The sequence below is a fragment of the Saimiri boliviensis genome, chromosome 10, assembly GCF_048565385.1.
Source record: "Saimiri boliviensis isolate mSaiBol1 chromosome 10, mSaiBol1.pri, whole genome shotgun sequence".
NCBI lineage: Eukaryota > Metazoa > Chordata > Mammalia > Primates > Cebidae > Saimiri > Saimiri boliviensis.
Window position 1 is genome coordinate 19,137,176 of NC_133458.1, and position 18,106 is coordinate 19,155,281.

The window sequence follows — 18,106 nt, forward strand, 5'->3', positions numbered from 1 at the left end:
AAACAAAAATCCAAATGTGAAGGGCAAACTATAGAGCTTTTAAAAGAAAATATTTTCTTTTTTTTTTTCCCTTTTCTTTTTTGGAGACAGGGTCTTGCTCCATTACTCAGGCTGGAGTGCTACGATCAAGGCTCACTTCAGCCCCAACCTCCTGGGTCCAAGCAATCCTCCCACATTAGCCTCCCAAGTATGGGGATCACAGGCTTGTGCCACCATGCCTGGCTGTTTTGTTGTTGTTGTTGCTGTTGTTGAGACAAGTTCTCCCTATGTTGCCCAGGCTAGTCTCAAACTCCTGGGCTCAAGCAATCCTCCCACCTCAGCCTCCTCAAGTACTGGGATTATAGGTGTAAGCTACAGCACCCAGCGCTGTAGGGTCTTAAAACAAGAGTGCTTATCACAAAGATTCATAAAATTAAAAAGGACCCTATAAAAAAGGCAAATGGAATGGAAGAACAGCGAGAATATAAAATAACTTCTATTAAAATTAAAATAGACAGACATGGTGGCGCATACTTGTCATCCCAGCTATTTGGGAGGCTGAGGCAGAAGGATTGCTTGAGCCCAGGAGTTTTGAGACCATCCTGGACAACACAGCAAGACCAAGTCTCATAAAAAAAAAAAATAATAACTTTTTAAAAAATGAAAAAGAAAAAATGTTTAACCCAACAAAAAGAAAAAATAGGAGAGATTCGAACAAGTACTTCACAATAGCTGAAATCCAAATGATGGATATGAAAAGTGCTCAACCTAACTGGTACTCAGGAAAAGCTTCTCAGATCCCAATAAGTTAATAGGAAACACCCACAAGATTGCCAAAAGATAAAAAGACTGATAACACAAAATGTTAGGGAACATCTACATCTCTCAACAGGAACATAAATGAACTGCTGGTGGGTACATGAGAGATGGTAAAAGTTAACTTGAGCATTCACCTTCTCTATGATCAGGAATTCTGCTTTATAGTGTATTAATAAAAATAAAATTAAAAAAAAACACCAAAACCTCAGGACTCACATACATGAATAGCAGGATATATTAACAAGAATGTCAATGGCTTCATTGCTTTAAAAAAAAAAAAAGCCAAAAACAAGCAACATTTCCAATACACAGCAACAACAGAATGGAAAAACTGTGGTATACTTGCACAATGTATTTACAGCATTAAAAATGAATCACTATAGCTATATGCAACAACATGAATGACCCCTTCAATGTTAAATGAAGACAGAAAGAAAGAAAATATACCAGCACCATTCCTTTCAAACAAAGTCCCAAAACAGACAAAGCTAAGTTAAAGCATTTACCATAAAGTAAATGAAGGAACTGTTAACATAAAAGTGGGGCAGGCCAAGTGCAGTACCTCACACCTGTAATCCCAGCACTGGGAGACCGAGGTGGTAGGACTGCTTGAGCCCAGGGGTTCAAGACCAGTCTGGGAAACACAGGGAGACCCTGTCACTACGAAAATTTTTTTAAAAACCTGAATATTCAGGCATGGTGGCACATGCCTATAGTCCCAGCTTACTCAGGAGGGTATGGCTGGAGGAGCACCTGAACTCAGGAGGTAAAGGCTGCAGTGAGCCATGATTGCTGCACTACACTCTAGCCTAGGTGACAGAGCAAGACCCTGAGACAGACAGACAGACAGACAGACAGACAGACAGACACACACACACACACACACACACACACACACGTACGTCAGGCAAATGGTTACTATCTAAGGGAGAGGGAAAAAGATAAAAATATAGTAGACAGGAAACTTCTGGGGGTAATGGCAATGTGTGTTTCTTGACCTAAGTGGTGGTTACATGATTATTCACTTAATGTGTTAATTGTACATGTGATTCCCTCACACTTTTTGAAAAGCTTAAGCATCCTGAGTTTTCAGTTCATGGTGGAGAGACATCTTCAACAAGAATGAGAAGGCACCCTCAGAGACAGGAAGAACAATTAGGAAGCAGCTGAAATGACCTTAGGACATAAAGATGGCTTGAACTAAGAAGATAAAAAGAAGACAAGGCCGGGCACGGTGGCTCAAGCCTGTAATCCCAGCACTTTGGGAGGCCGAGGCAGGTGGATCATGAGGTCAAGAAATCGAGGCCATTCTGGTCAACATGGTGAAACCCCGTCTCTACTAAAAATACAAAAAATTAGCTGGGCATGGTGGCGCGTGCCTGTAATCCCAGCTACTCAGGAGGCTGAGGCAGGAGAATTGCCTGAACCCAGGAAGTGGAGGTTGTGGTGAGCCGAGATCACGCCATTGCACTCCAGCCTTGGTAACAAGAGCGAAACTTTGTCTCAAAAAAAAAAAAAAAAAAGAAGAAGAAGACAACAGAGCTCTGAGATGTAGAACGGAGAAATAACACGATTTATTAAGGGAAGGTTAGTTTTTTTTAAAAAAGTCAAGGATGGAGCCTTAACTTTTAGTCTTTTTAATCTCTATCAAAATAATTAATTGGCAGCTGGAGACAGTGGCTCACATCTATAATCTCAGCACTTTGGGAGGCTGAGGTGGACGGACCACGAGGTCAAGAAATCAAGACCATTCTGGCCAACATGGTGAAATCCCATCTCTACTAAAAATACAAAAATTAGCTGGCCATGGTGATACATGCCTGTAGTCCCAGCTGCTCCAGAGGCTAAGGCAGGAGAATCACTTGAACCCAGGAGGTAGAGGTTGCAGTGAGCTGAGACTGCGCCACTGCACTCTAGCCTGGCAACAGAGCAAGACTCCATCTCAAAATCATCATCATCATCATCATCATTAATTGAGAGGCCACTATGCTGAGATGGCCATAGCACCTTGGGTTCCTACTTAAGCAAAAAGAAACCAAACTTGTTCAGAAACCAACAACTAACCTCTAGCGACTTTATGAATCAGAAACTGCCAACTAGCCTCTAACTAGGTACTTCCCATTGTCTTGATGCCAGAACACCTTATCCAAGTTTCCCACTCCTGCCCCTTCTGTGGAGCACTGAGCTGCTTGCTCAACTGATACTGTCCATTCATGAATCCATGAGTTCTAAAATAAACAAAAGCTATCTGGGTGTGGTGGCATGCACCTGTAGTCCCAGCTACTCAAGAGGCTGAGGTAGGAGGATTACTTGAGCCCAGGAGATAAAGGCTGAAGTGACATGTGTTTGTACTACTGCACTCTATAGCCTGGGCCACAGAGCAAGACCCTGCCTCAAAAAAATAAAAAATAAAAATAAAAAGACAGAGTTTTTACTATGCTGCTCAGACTGGTCTTGAATGCCTAGCCTCAAGTGATCCTCCTGCCTTGGCCTCTCAGAGTGCTGGGACTACAGGCATGGACCACCATGCCCAGACTAAAATAATTTACCCGGTCCTTTAATATTAAATCAATATACTCAGTTTACTTTATACTAATACATAAACTTTTAAATATAACATTATCTTTTTAAATTATTAACATTCTAAGATTTATAAAACACAAGAATTACATGTCCAGTCTTACAGTGGAAAATGTAGGTAAGCCCCCATGCAAAAATCTCTTTCCTCCTTATCCTCCTGACATTTATTTCTATTAGTTTTCCAACAAATTTATAATTTTAGTTGGAAATTTGATAAATGAAAAATATATATTTATATATTATGAACATTTAATAATATTCACAACGGAGCTGCAGAGCATAGTACACTGTGTCCTTTCTCAAGCAATTTCATTCTTGAATTTAACAGTTGCCTGCATTTAAAAAATCTGTTTAGTTTTTAAGTATATATCACTTTCCGGGCCGGGCGCGGTGGCTCAAGCCTGTAATCCCAGCACTTTGGGAGGCCGAGGCGGGTGGATCACGAGGTCGAGAGATCGAGACCATCCTGGTCAACGTGGTGAAACCCCGTCTCTACTAAAAATACAAAAAATTAGCTGGGCATGGTGGCACGTGCCTGTAATCCCAGCTACTCAGGAGGCTGAGGCAGGAGAATTGCTTGAACCCAGGAGGCGGAAGTTGCGGTGAGCCGAGATCGTGCCATTGCACTCCAGCCTGGGTAACAAGAGCGAAACTCCATCTCAAAAAAAAAAAAAAGTATATATCACTTTCCAACAGAACTGTACATTCTTTTCAATATGTTTGAATATATCAGCTAATCAAAGAGTTTTACATTTGTGCCCTCAGATGTATCCTCCTCTGAAATCTGAAGTCCTTATTCCAACTCCAAACCTTTTCAAGCCTACTGCAAGCTGTCATCCTGGAATTTTCCTTCACCATTATACTGGGAATTCCTATGCCTAATGATATTGCCACAACTATCTATTTGTTTTATGTCACATGAAATCTCAATAGTTTCAAAATACCAACATATCCATTAAGAACACACCACTGAATGCAATATAAGCTTTTTTGTGCTTACAATATAGCATACTAGGTATGCACAATCAATATTGTAATTGAAAAATCAGTTTCAAAAATCCTTTATCATGTAGGTAAAACAATTTGGTTAATACAGAACAATGTTCATTTGTTTTGTTTGCCGGGGAAGCAGGGGAGTTACATATGTTTTTATTTGCTTAGTTATATAAAATATTTACATAGTTCCCAAGCCAATACTGTGAACTGGTTACATTTACAGAGGTCTAATTTTCTTCTCTAATTCCTTCCCAAATTTTTCTTCCCCCACTAGCAGCCATTTTTAGGTATTTATTCTTCCATTGTTTGTTTGTTTGAGATGGAGTCTCTCTCTGTCTCCCAGGCTGGAGTGCAGCGGCCTGATCTCTGCTCACTGCAACCTCTGCTTTCTGGGTTCAAGTGATTCTCCTGCCTCAGCCTCCCAAGGTGTGGGATTATAGGTGTGAGCCACCATGCCCAGCCTCCATTGTTTATTTGTAAATATAAGCATATATTTTCTCTTTCTCCTTCTTATTGTCACAGAAATACTGTTGCTTTAGATCCTTTTAGTGGATAGAGCTAAGGGAAACACACACACACACACACACACACACACACACACACACACAGACAGTAGCAGATAATACACATTCTTCTTTACCTCATTTCTACTTAACAATACATCATGGAATTCACTCCACAGCAGTACATATTTATCTTTTTCATTCCTTTTTTACATCTGCACAGTAATATACCATAGTTTATTCCACCAGTCATTTATTGCTGGTCATATCAATCTTTCATTATTATCAACAGTGCTACAAATAACCTTGTGCACACTTCACTTTATTCTTTTGCATCTGTATCTCTGACATATATTTCTAGAAGTGGAGGTTGCCAGGTCAATGAGGAAAGGCATTTGCATTTTGCTAGATATTGCCAAATTGCCTTCCAATTTGCATTCTTCATTCCCACCAGCAATATAATGGATTATCTTCCTTTCCCCAGTTTCACCCAAAAAGTATAATGCCAAAGTACAATGCTGTACCTATTTTTGGGGAAAATGTTTAAGAGTTTTCTTTGTACCTCAATAATCATTTTTCATGAGCATCCCATGTGCATTTACAAAAACGTAATATCTCTTATACGTAATAGATAACCCTAAGATCTACCTTTCAATTGTGTTATTTAGGTCCTCAGTTGCCTAAACATTTTTGTTCACTTGATCTATCTTAAACTGAGATGGATTTTAGGTCTTTTATTATTTATATGTTCCTAATTCTTAACGACTCACCTGAAGCTTTTTATTTTTTTTTTATGAAAGCTGTCATGAATATCCATGTTCCCAATATAACATATCTTCATTATAGACTGCACCTTATAGCATTATAATGTGTCCTACCTCCTTAATGATTTCTGGCCTGAGTTTTACCTTATGTAAAATAACTATAATAACCCCTTTTTATTATATTTGTCTGGCTTATCTTTGCCCAACCTCTTAATCTTTGAGTTTTTTGGTTTTGCAGATGTATCTTTTACATAAATCACAGATTTGGGCTGGGTGCAGTGGCTCACTCCTGTAATCACAGCACTTTAGGATACTGAGGCGGGTGGATCACTTGACGTCAAGAGTTCAAGACCATGAACTCTTGGCAAAACATGGCAAAACATCATCTCTACCAATAATACCAAAAATTAGCTGGGTATGGGGCATTGTGCCTGTAGTCTCAGCTGCTTGGGAGGCTGAGGCAGGAGAATCGCCTGAACCCTGTAGGTCGCAGTGAGATCACAACACTGCACTCTAGCCCAGGTGACAGATTAAGACTCAGTTTCAAAACAACAGCAACAAAGCAAAACCACGGAGTTGGATTTTGCTATGTTAACCTAAAACTATTTTTTCTCTTAATAGGCCAGTTAAGCCTATTATTTACTAAGATCTCTATGTGGTCTCAATTTTATCACTGAGAATATCTAAGTTATTTCATTGCATTTGTTTCTTTTGCTCTCCTTTCTGCACCTCTCCACCTCCTCCCTCCCGCTGCCAATAATTCTTTTGTTATCTAGAAAGGTTTGGGCTTTTGCCAGAATGGTTAGCTTTATATAATATCCTTCCTTAAGTCCTCTCTTTGTTAGACACTGTCTTTTGATTCCCTAGTATGAGCAACATAGAAATTAGTTCCATCCTTCCCCCTCTGCATCCCCACACAATATCACACAGCATCTATTTAAAGTAATAATATCCCTTGATGTCCTGGTTAAGTTTTATAAGGCAATCAATCAATGAGCCTATTAAACCATTTCTTGGTTGTGTGAAACTTAATTCTCTAACAGCTTCCTCAGGAAGTATTCACATAAATTATATTCCTTATGCTCCTGAATAACTTATTATCTCCACATTGTTAGGGCATATAACAAGTACATACTACTTTTCACCCCTTTTCTCTGTCATTATATTTAGTTCTACAGTTAGAAACAGGATTCCCTGCAGAACTGTTTTCCTGACATAAGATTTCTTGGCTTTAATACAGACTCAACAACATGATATTAGTGTAAAGATACACACATAAAAAAACAATGGAATAGAAGAGAGTTCAGAAATAAACACAGACGTGCATGGACAACCCATTTTTGACAAAGACAATGCAGGAGAAAGGACAGTCCTTTCAACGTTGCTAGAAAAACTGCATATCTATATATAAAATGAACTTGGATCCATATCTCATACCACATACCAACATTAACTCAAAATGGATCACAGATCTAAATGTAAACCTCAAAACTATGGTACTTCCAAGAAGAAAATGGAGAAAATACCTGTGTTAAAGAAATATTTCTTAAATATGGCACAAAAGAATAATCCATAAAAGGTAAACTGGATTTCACCAAAATAAGGAAACGGGGCTCCTTAGAGAGCTGGCATAGAAAAAGCACAAGATAAAACTAGAAATTCTTGTTTTGCCAGGAAATAATAAAGTGCTTAACTGGGTGCCGTGGTTCATGCCTGTAATCCTAGCACTTTGGGAGGCCAAGGAAGGAGGATCGCTTGAGCTCAGGAGTTTGAGACCAGACTGAGAAACGTAGGAAAACCCTGTCTCCACAATAAAAATTAAAATTAGCCAGGTTTGGTGGTACGTGCCTGTGGTTCCAGCTCACTTGGACCTGGAGAGGCTCACTTGGACCTGGAGGGTTAAGGCTATAGTGAGCCATGACTGTCAACTTTTAGATGTTTCTATTGTCCAAATTAGGGCAATTTGACTATCAAAAGAAGAAACGGCTATAACATACTAAAATATTTCATAAGCCCATGACAGACAAATGGAAAAAGAAATGGTTATCCATACAGCAGATTATCAACTAGTAAGCATAGAGTAACAGAAACATCATTTTGTACTATCACAGTAATAACTGATAAAGGCAAGAATCAGTGGATGTCAACCTAAGTTTTGAGAACCAAATATTCACACAGACTCCAAAGTATCTCCTAAAAGGATGTTTGTTAATTTGAAAAGGAGGGGAGGAGATATCTTTAGACTGGAAAAATCTGGCAGTCACCACCTTAAACAAGTGATCAAAGCCAACACGAACAAGGGGACAGAATAACAATATGTTTCCTAAAATGTGAAGCACTGAAAAAGACAAATAGCTTTTGCCCAAAATGATGCATCAGTCTGGATACAGTAGAGAGAAACCACACATTAATTTGAAATAAAGTTTAACATAAGGAGTTATTATTATTATTACTATTATTTTTGGAGACAGAATCTCACTCTATTGCCCAGGCAGGCTGGAGTGCAGTGGTGTGATCTCAGCTCATTGCAGCTTCTGCCTCCTGGGTTCAAGTGACTCTCGTACCTCAGACTCCTGAGTAGCTGGGATGACAGGCGTGTGCCACCACACCTGGCTAATTTTTGTATTTTTTGTAGAGATAGGATTTCACCACATTGGCCAGTCTGGTCTTTAATTCCTGTCCTCAGGTGATCTGCCTGCCTCAGCCTCCCAAAGTGTTGGGATTACAGGCGTGAGCCACTGCACTCAGCCAACATAAGGAATTATTAACCACTGCAAGGGATCGAATGGGAGGCCAAGGCAGGACTGCTTGAGTTTAACCGGACTAGCAAAGTGAGGCCCCATCTCTGCAAAAAAAAATTTTTTTAAGCTTGTGTCAGAATGTAAACCAACGAAAATCATTTAGTTCCGCTGGATGAACGAAACAGTACACTGGTTAAAATTCTGTGACAAGCTCCTAATCTTGTTTCAGACCCTTGTTTCAGCTCATGAACCATGACTTGAGTAGCACTGCCCTAAAATACCCTGCTTCAAAAAGATGCTAGATAGCACTGTAAGAAGACAGACAGGTATCACTGTTAATTCACAGTATCTAGCAGCAAACAAGTCTTAACACAACTTGCCCTAACACTACATTTTATTGGCTTCAAAACTCCTTTCTCAACCTTGTTTGACTCCGGTTTCCCTCTTAACTCTCAGCAGATGACCTCACTTTCTGTTTAAGGGAGAAATCAGCACAGGGCTCAGAATACAGAAATTCCATCCATTTTGAAGACACACAAACCTATGTTTAACACCTCTTCCTACCTTCTCTCCTGTCTCCTATCCAAAGTCACCAATCTCTACCCATGCCTTAGATCAATGCCTGCCTTCTCAGAAGCCTCACAAATGCACAAATTTTTATTATTACATTCAATAGTTCTCATGGATCCTTTCTATGTACATTTAAAGTGCTTAAGCCTCTCTGATTTACAAAACAAGAAAATAAGAAATCTTCCTCAACTTCGTATTTTTTTCTCCCCTTAAGTACTGCCTTATCCCCTTCCTCCCCACTTGGAGTTGTCTAAACTTTCCAACTGTGTCTCTTCCTCTCCCTCCCATTGTTTAGCCTACCTCAATCTGGCTTCCACTATCTCTCAACCTATATGCTTTCCATGGTTGGTTTTTTCTTTTGCTTTTTTTTTTCTTTTTGGTCTACTTGACCTTGCAGAAGGAGCATGACCCTGTAAAACACGCTGCCTTTGTTAACAGATGCCAGGAGACTCTTCACCCATAATCAAAATAAAATAAAGATCTTCTGGTAGTCAGGATTCCTAACTCCTATAGAAGACATTTTTCTTTTAAATTTATTATACTAGGCCAGGTGTGGTGGCTCACACCTGTAATCTCAGCACTTTGGGAAGCTGAGGTAAGGGGGTCACCTGAGGTCAGGAGTTCAAGATCAGCCTGGCCAGCAATGGTGAAACCCCACCTCTACTAAAAATACAAAAAGTACCTGTGTGTGGCGGTGTACACCTGCAATCCCAGCTGTTGGGGAAGCTGAAGCACAAGAATCACTTGAACCCAGGAGGCAGAGGTTGCAGTGAGCCAAAACTGTACCACTGCATTCCAGCCTGGACGATGGAATGAGACTCTGTCTCAAAATAAATAAATAAACACAGAATAAAAATTTATTATGAGATGACAACCTATAGATTATTTATATTGAAAAAAATCAGAAGAAAGTCCTTAGAGAAATAAGGTGGTTTCATAATGTAAAAGAGGATAGGGCATTTTAAAAAGGTTTTTGAAAGACTAGTTCAAAAGCAAAAATACTCAGGCAATTCAGGTAACAGTTTATGTTTGTCATTTTAGACAAAAATATTTGAGTATGTACTGTACATACCCCATAGTACTAGTATATCCTATATATAATAAATCATATATGCATAAAACATATAAGGAATAAAATCAAGATGAAGTAAATTTTTTAAATGTCTCACTAATCAAGATAGCTTCACACTACTGTCAACTAATGCTTTAAGTATACAGTTAAAGCATGGACCATCATTTGCAATGGAGATGTCAGTCAATTTCAAGAGGATTCTTGTTAATTTTGAACTTTTAGGCCAAATTCTTGTTAGATGCGGTTAGATAATCAGTTGTTAACTTCACAATAAAACTGGTAAGAAGAGCCTATAAAGTGCCAGCACTGCCACTTTAATGCTATCATACTTGAAAAGGAATATCGTACTTGAAAAAGGAATACTATATTCTTATCATAACTGAAAATAAGACTTCAAAGATTCAAATAATTTAAAGCTGGTGAAAAATTAAAGCTCCATCAACTCTACACACCTGAAAAAATGAAACATAAAATGAGACAATAAGAGCTACAGCTTTCTATAGGACAGGGATCGCCTTGCCCGCTCATCTCTTTGTCAGCTAATTGCATATTCAAATCCCAAGAATGACAGGTATACATCCATCTACTCAACATTGGTGAAGGTACAGACTTAAATGGAACCATCTCTATGTTGTTAATTGAAACTGACGATCACTTTTTATGGTTATTATACATGTGTCCTATATCCTACAACTTCGGGACTTCCCAAACTGTTGAAATTAAGGGGCTTTTGTGAGCAGCCTCCATATGGGACTTCCCTAAGAAATGAGATTAAGGGTTTTATGCCAGAGGCCTGGTAATGACCTACCATAATCTTCTATTTTTATTGTTTGTTGTTTTTTTGAGAGGGGGTCTCATTCTGTCACCCAGGCTGGAGTGCAGTGGCATGGTCTTAGCTTACTGCAACCTCTGCCTCCCAGGTTCAAGCGATTCTCCTGCCTCAGCCTCCCAAGTAGCTGGGATTCCAAGCACGCACCACCACGCCAAGCTAAGTTTTGTATTTTTAGTAGAGAAGGGGTTTCACCCTGTTAGCCAGGCTGGTCTCAAACTCCTGACCTCATGATCTGTCCACCTCGGCTTCCCAAAGTGCTGGGATTACGGGCATGAGCCACTGCACCCAGTCTATAATCTTCTAGTTTTTGACAGCCCTTTAGTTAAAAACAGATATTTGTGGGCAGCAATAGCCTCCATTTTGTGATCTGCTCAGCCATGTTGTGGTTTGCACAAGTTAAGTTTCTGTTTCCCCGTTGGTAAGTTTCAGTTTACTGAAACGTAAACTGAAACTTACGTAGGCCAGAATTTCCCAACTGCAAGCTACCTTTGCCCTGCCTCTCTGCCTGCAGCTTACTTAAGCTGTGAGCTTAGCAACAATAAAGGAGACTTGATCAGACTCCTGTCTTGTCTCCATTCTTCACGTCTCCTGTTCCCATCCATCCCCACTCCCTCCCTTTGAGCTCCTGTTGTTGTCCTGCAGGGCGGGACAGTCTGGCGCCCAACATGGGGCTCAATTTAAGAGGGACACCGTGAGGAACGTCGTCCAAGCCGGCCGGATTGAAGGTAGAAATCCAGAGGAGAAGTCACCACGGGAACCTGCCGCAGCCTTGCTCTCTGGTAAGTGAACTACGATATTATGGGTCAGGAAATTAGTCAGCATGAATTGTTCGTTGAAGGGCTCAGCAAAGCCTTAAAGGCGCGAGGAGTAAAGGTGAAAGTAAGCCGGTTAATCAAGTATTTTGATTATATTAAGGATGTTTGCCCCTGGTTCCCTCAAGAAGGAACCATAGATCAAAGACGTTGGAAAAGAGTAGGGGATGCCCTAAAAGATTATTATAGTGCTTTTGGGCCTCAAAAGGTCTCTGTAACTGCTTTCTCATACTGGAATCTGATAAATGAGATCATTACCCAAAAACATGATGATCCAGTCATTGTTAATGTCATAACCCAGGGGGAAACTTGCCTGAGAGACACATGTAAAAATTTGTCTGATAAAAGCCCCCCCTTAAAAGAAGATCCGTTAGTTTTGGAAAAACCAGAACCCAAAGAGGGCAAGGAGAAAATGTCAGGGGAAGCTGACTTAATGTCATTTGATAGCGACTCTGATAAAGAGGAACAAAAACCCGCGGAGAGCGGTGGGCTTGTGTGTTCCTTAGAGAAATTTGCTGAACGTGTAGCCGCGGGCCTTAAACAAAAATTAGCTAACCCAAAATATCTAAAGAGGACTGTATGGCTAGCCAGTCGAGCCAATAATTCAGAGGACGAAGGCATTGATGAGGGTATTGATTGGGATGATCTTGAGGATGAAGTGGCTCGATACCAAAATTCTGATTGGCCGCCTGCCTCATCTCAGCTACCTCCGTATGTGGCTCAGCCTTCAGCTCCACCTATGGCTTTCCCCACCGTTGATCCTCAAAAAGAAATCCAATCTAAAATAGAATATCTTAAAACTCAAATAAAACTTGAAACTGAACATCAGGAACTTATTGATCAATTAGAAAAAATCAAACTAGGAAAGGTAAAAGGGGATGCTTGCTTGCCCATCACCCCTCCACCTTGTACCGAAGCCATACCTAGGCAGCGACCTGTAACCATGGCGCCCTCCGGTACTGACCCTTCCGTGTCCACTGCTTTTCCGGTCACTGAAACCATGGACCAACAAAATAACACCTGGCAGCACCATAATGGATTTGATTTTAAGATCATAAAAGAATTAAAAACAGCGGTGGCACAATATGGTGCAACTGCCCCCTACACTACTGCCATTATAGAGTCTGTGGCCGAAAATTGGCTGACCCCCGGGGAATGGCAGACGTTAGCGCGAGCCACACTCTCCGGTGGGGATTATTTATTATGGAAGTCAGAACATCATGAGTGTTGCAAAGAGACTGCTCGCCACAATGCCCAAGCTAATAATAATTGGACTTATGATATGCTAGCCGGCGAAGTCAATTTTGCCTCCAGTGACATGCAAATGCAATATTATGCTGGCCTGTATACCCAAATACAGGCCGCGGGTATGAAGGCTTGGCGAAAGCTCCCCACAAAAGGGGATGTCAGCTCCTCCCTAACTACCATAAAACAAGGCCCCAATGAACCTTTCTCTGCGTTCGTTCATCGCCTTCTTACGGAAGCGGGCCGAATTTTCGGCAGTGCTGAAACTGAAACTGACTTTGTTAAACAACTTGCATTTGAAAATGCTAATGCTGCTTGACAAGCCGCCATACGTCCGTATAAGAAAAAGACAGATCTTTCCGGCTACATCCGCCTTTGTTCTGATATAGGCGCCGCCTATCAGCAGGGCTTAGAAATGGCTGCCGCTTTACAAGGCTATACAGTCAAACAATTTTTAACTCATCAAACGAAAAGAAAATGTTTTCAGTGCGGAAATGTGGGACACTTTGCCAGGGATTGCGGGGCAGCCAAAAACCCTACCCCTAAGGCTCCTGGCCTCTGCCCTCGATGTAAACGTGGCAATCACTGGGCAAACGAATGCCAATCAAAAAAGGACGCCCAGGGACAACCGCTTCTTCCACGGTCGGGAAACGGGCACAGGGGCCAGCCCCAGGCCCCAAACCAGAAACTAATTTTTGGGGCAGTCAGTTTTGTACCGCAGGGCCATCAAACTCCCAGCAATCCGTTTCAACCCTCTACAGAGCCACAAAAGGAAGCGCAGGACTGGACCTCTGTTCCTCCACCCACACAGTATTAACACCTGAAATGGGGGTCCAGGCTTTGCCAATTGGTATTTTTGGACCACTGCCAGACGGCACATGTGGAATTGTTCTGGGACGTAGTAGCCTAACCATGCAGGGCTTGCAGGTTCTTCCCGGATTAATAGATAGTGACTATTCTGGGGAAATTAAGGTTATGATTACTTCTCCCGAGGTCATTAGTACCATTTCCCCTGGACAAAGGTTCGCTCAATTGTTACTACCTATGGTAAAAACCAATAATCCTGCAAAAAAATGCCAGCGAGGGGATGCAGGCTTTGGCTCCTCAGATGTTTACTGGGCTCATTCTATATCTCATAATAAGCCTATGATGACCTTGTGGCTAGATGAAAAACGATTTGAGGGACTTGTAGATACTGGAGCGGATGTTACCATTATATGCAAATCTCAGTGGCCTCCCAGTTGGCCCAGTACCCCCACACTTACCAGCCTTACCGGCATTGGACAGTCTAAAAATCCAGAGAAGAGCTCTAAATTATTAGTCTGGAGGGATGAGCAAGGCCACACAGGAAACATTCAGCCTTATATTCTGGAAGGCCTTCCCTTTAACCTCTGGGGCAGAGATCTTCTCACCCAGTTGGGGATTGTAATTGGTAGCCCTAATGATATTGTCACTGCTCAAATGCTTAACAAAGGGTATGTCCCAGGCACTGGACTTGGAAAAAAAAACAATGGGCTCCTACAGCCTTTACAGCCTAGTGGAAAAACCGATCCTACTGGTCTAGGGTTATTTTCCCTAGGGGCCTCGGTCTTTCCTGTAGCCCATGCTGAAAAAATCACGTGGCTGTCGGATCAGCCCGTGTGGGTTGACCAATGGCCCCTCTCAAAGGAAAAACTAGCCGCTGCACAGCAGTTGGTACAGGAACAGCTGCTGGCTGGACATATTGAACCTAGTAATTCTCCCTGGAATACGCCAGTTTTTGTTGTAAAAAAAGAAGTCAGGAAAATGGTGGTTGCTACAAGATTTAAGGGAAGTAAATAAATCCATGGTCCTTATGGGAGCTTTACAACCCGGCCTTCCTTCCCCTGTGGCCATACCTCTGGGATTCTACAATGTTATTGTAGACCTAAAAGACTGTTTCTTTACTATCCCTCTCCATCCAGAGGATTGTAGGCCTTTTGCTTTCAGTTTTCCCGCAATTAACTTTAAAGAGCCTATGAAGAGATATCAATGGAAGGTTTTGCCTCAGGGCATGGCCAACAGTCCCACCTTATGTCAGTCATATGTGGCCATCGCCATTGCTGAAGTTAGAAAAGATTGGAAGGATGTGTACATGATCCATTATATGGATGATATACTTTTAGCAGCAGCAAAAGAGGAAATGGTCTTGTCTTGTTTCAAAAGTCTACAAACTGCCCTTACAGCTAATGGATTGGTCATCGCCCCAGAGAAGGTGCAACTTACTGATCCCTACACCTACCTAGGATTTCAGTTAAGTGGAACTCGCCTATCAACTCAAAAGGTGCAACTCAGGCTAGACTGTTTAAAAACCCTCAATGATTTTCAAAAATTACTAGGAGACATAAACTGGCTGTTACCTTATCTAAAATTATGCAAAGCTGATCTCAAGCCCCTATACGATATATTGGTAGGGGATCCCAGTCCTACTTCTTTAAGACAACTCACCCCTGAAGCAAAATCAGCTATCAACAACCAAACCATCACCTTTTTCGATATTGACAAACCACTCCAATTTATTATATGTCATACCTCATTATCTCCCACAGCTGTGTTCTGGCAAACTGCTCCACTTATGTGGATCCATCTTCCTAATATGCCCACTAAAGTCATTGAAACTTACTACCTTATGGTAGCCAGTCTAATTACCAAAGGAAGAACCCTAGGCAAGGAATATTTCGGACAGGAACCTAACAACATTGTCCAACCTTATACCAAACAGCAGATCCATTGGCTCATGCAAAATACTGAAGCATGGCCCACTGCACTTGCCTCATATACTGGCAACCTCGATAATCATTATCCTCCCAATAAGCTTCTAGATTTTGCCAACAGACATGATTTCGTTTTTCCTAAAAATACCAGACTTCATCCCCTTCCAAATGGAATTACAAACTATCAGCTTTCAATCCCAATCTTCGTCTGCCCAATTAGCAGAGCTACATGCAGTTATAGCTGCGTTTTCCATGTTTCCCAATGATCCTCTCAATGTTTATACAGACAGTGCATATATTGCTACCTCTGTCCCAAAGTTAGAAACAGCCCCATTCATAAAATTCACCTCAACCGCTGCAAAACTATTTTCTCAACAAAAGCTATTAATTTCCAGAACGCGACCTTTTTACATTGGGCATTTACGTGCTCATTCAGGCTTACCCGGTCCATTAGCCTCTGGAAATGCCAAGGCAGACCTAGCCACCTGTGTTCTGTTAGTTAAACTCCCTAACACCCCTCTAGCTAAAGCACAACATTCGCACAACTTGCATCATCTTAATGCCCAATCCTTAAGACTACTCCATCACATAACTAGAGAACAAGCCCGACAAATAGTAAAGTCCTGCACACAATGTGCCCCTCACTTACCGGTCCCACATCTTGGAGTTAACCCTCGAGGCCTCCTACTTAACGCCCTTTGGCAAATGGATGTCACCCACATCCCAGAATTTGGAAATCTTAAATATGTTCATGTCTGCATTGATACTCGTAGTGGATATATCTTTGCCACTTTGCAAACCGGAGAAGCCACAAAACATGTTATTGCTCATCTTTTAACTGCCTTTGCATCCCTGGGGTGTCCACGTAAAATCAAAACTGACAACAGGCCTGGTTATGTCAGTACAGTCTTCACTCAATTCTGTACTCACCTAAACATTCAACATGTTACAGGCATCCCGTACAACCCCCAGGGACAAGGCATAGTAGAAAGAGCTCATCTCACCATAAAAATCACTCTAAATAAAATTAAAAAGTGGGAATGGTACCCCCATAAGGGATCACCAAAAAACCTTTTATCACACTCATTTATTTTAAATTTTTTAACACTGGATCAAGAAGGACACTCTGCTGCCGATCGACACTGGCATTCTGAATCCAAAAGCCATTATGCATCGGTAATGTGGAAAGATCCCATGACGGGTGCATGGCATGGCATGGCCCGGACTCGGTCCTGATTTGGGGTCGAGGATCGGTGTGCATTTATGCCAAGGAAGCCGATTCGGCCAGGTGGCTTCCTGAGAGACTTGTAAAGCAAGTAGATACCAAAAAATCCGAAAAACTAACTCCACCCAGGGACGACACCGAGCCCTGAGGGTCTTCTATCTTTTTCCTTTTTAGGAGTCAACAACATGAGATTATTTATCCTGATTGCTTTCCCTCCTTGCGTTTATGGAGGATTCGGAGGCCCGTAGGACGTGAATCAGAAGTGGTCTTGCAAAACCATCGCAGCCTCGACCTCCTCACGGCAGAAAAGGGACGCATATGCCTAGCTCTAGAAGAACAGTGCTGTTTTTACGCCAATCAACCTGGAATCGTGAAGGGCAAGCTTAAAACACTTCAAGGGCCGGGCGCAGTGGCTCAAGCCTGTAATCCCAGCACTTTGGGAGGCCGAGGTGGGTGGATCACGAGGTCAAGAGATCGAGACCATCCTGGTCAACATGGTGAAACCCCGTCTCTACTAAAAATACAAAAAATTAGCGGGGCATGGTGGTGTGTGCCTGTAATCCCAGCTACTCAGGAGGCTGAGGCAGGAGAATTGCCTGAACCCAGGAGGCGGAGGTTGCGGTGAGCCGAGATCGCGCCATTGCACTCCAGCCTAGGTAACAAGAGCGAAACTCCGTCTCAAAAAAAAAAAAAAAAAAAAACACTTCAAGAAGAATTAGCTAAGAGGAGAAAGGCTCTTAAGGACAATCCTTTCTGAGGAGGCTGGAACGGCCTCTTGCCCTATCTGCTTCCTTTCCTTGGCCCCCTTGTAGGGCTCCTTGTCTTACTGTCTATCGGTCCTGTTATACTCAGCAAACTCATGAGCTTCTTAAGATCACAAATTGAGGCCATAAAGATGCAGCCCATTCAGGTCCATTACCACAGGCTGGAAATGGCAGACCTAGAGATGGAGCTTGATTCATAAAACACAAAGGTTATACCTTTCCTCTCAGGTCACCCGGCGAGCTGAACCGGTTAGCCAATGACGGTCAACTGAGGAGCATGAGTAAGGACACTCCGCCTAAGATAGGGAGGAAAACGTTTTTCCCCTCCCCATGATGGATAAGGAGTCAATGTCCTCTCATGTGGGGTCCTCTGACCTAAGACAGGCACGGTTCCCGTGGGCATAACTACCCCTCAGCCTAATTTCTAAATAAAATTAAAAAGGGGGACCTGTGGACAGCAATAGCCGCCATG

At 41.9% G+C, this 18,106-nt stretch overlaps 1 protein-coding gene across 2 annotated transcripts in view; it reads right to left on the reverse strand.

Moving 5' to 3' along the window:
* Positions 1 to 18,106, reverse strand: part of LOC101043963 (transcription intermediary factor 1-alpha) — a 128,952-nt gene that overhangs the window by 97,981 nt on the left and 12,865 nt on the right. The window lies entirely within an intron of this gene.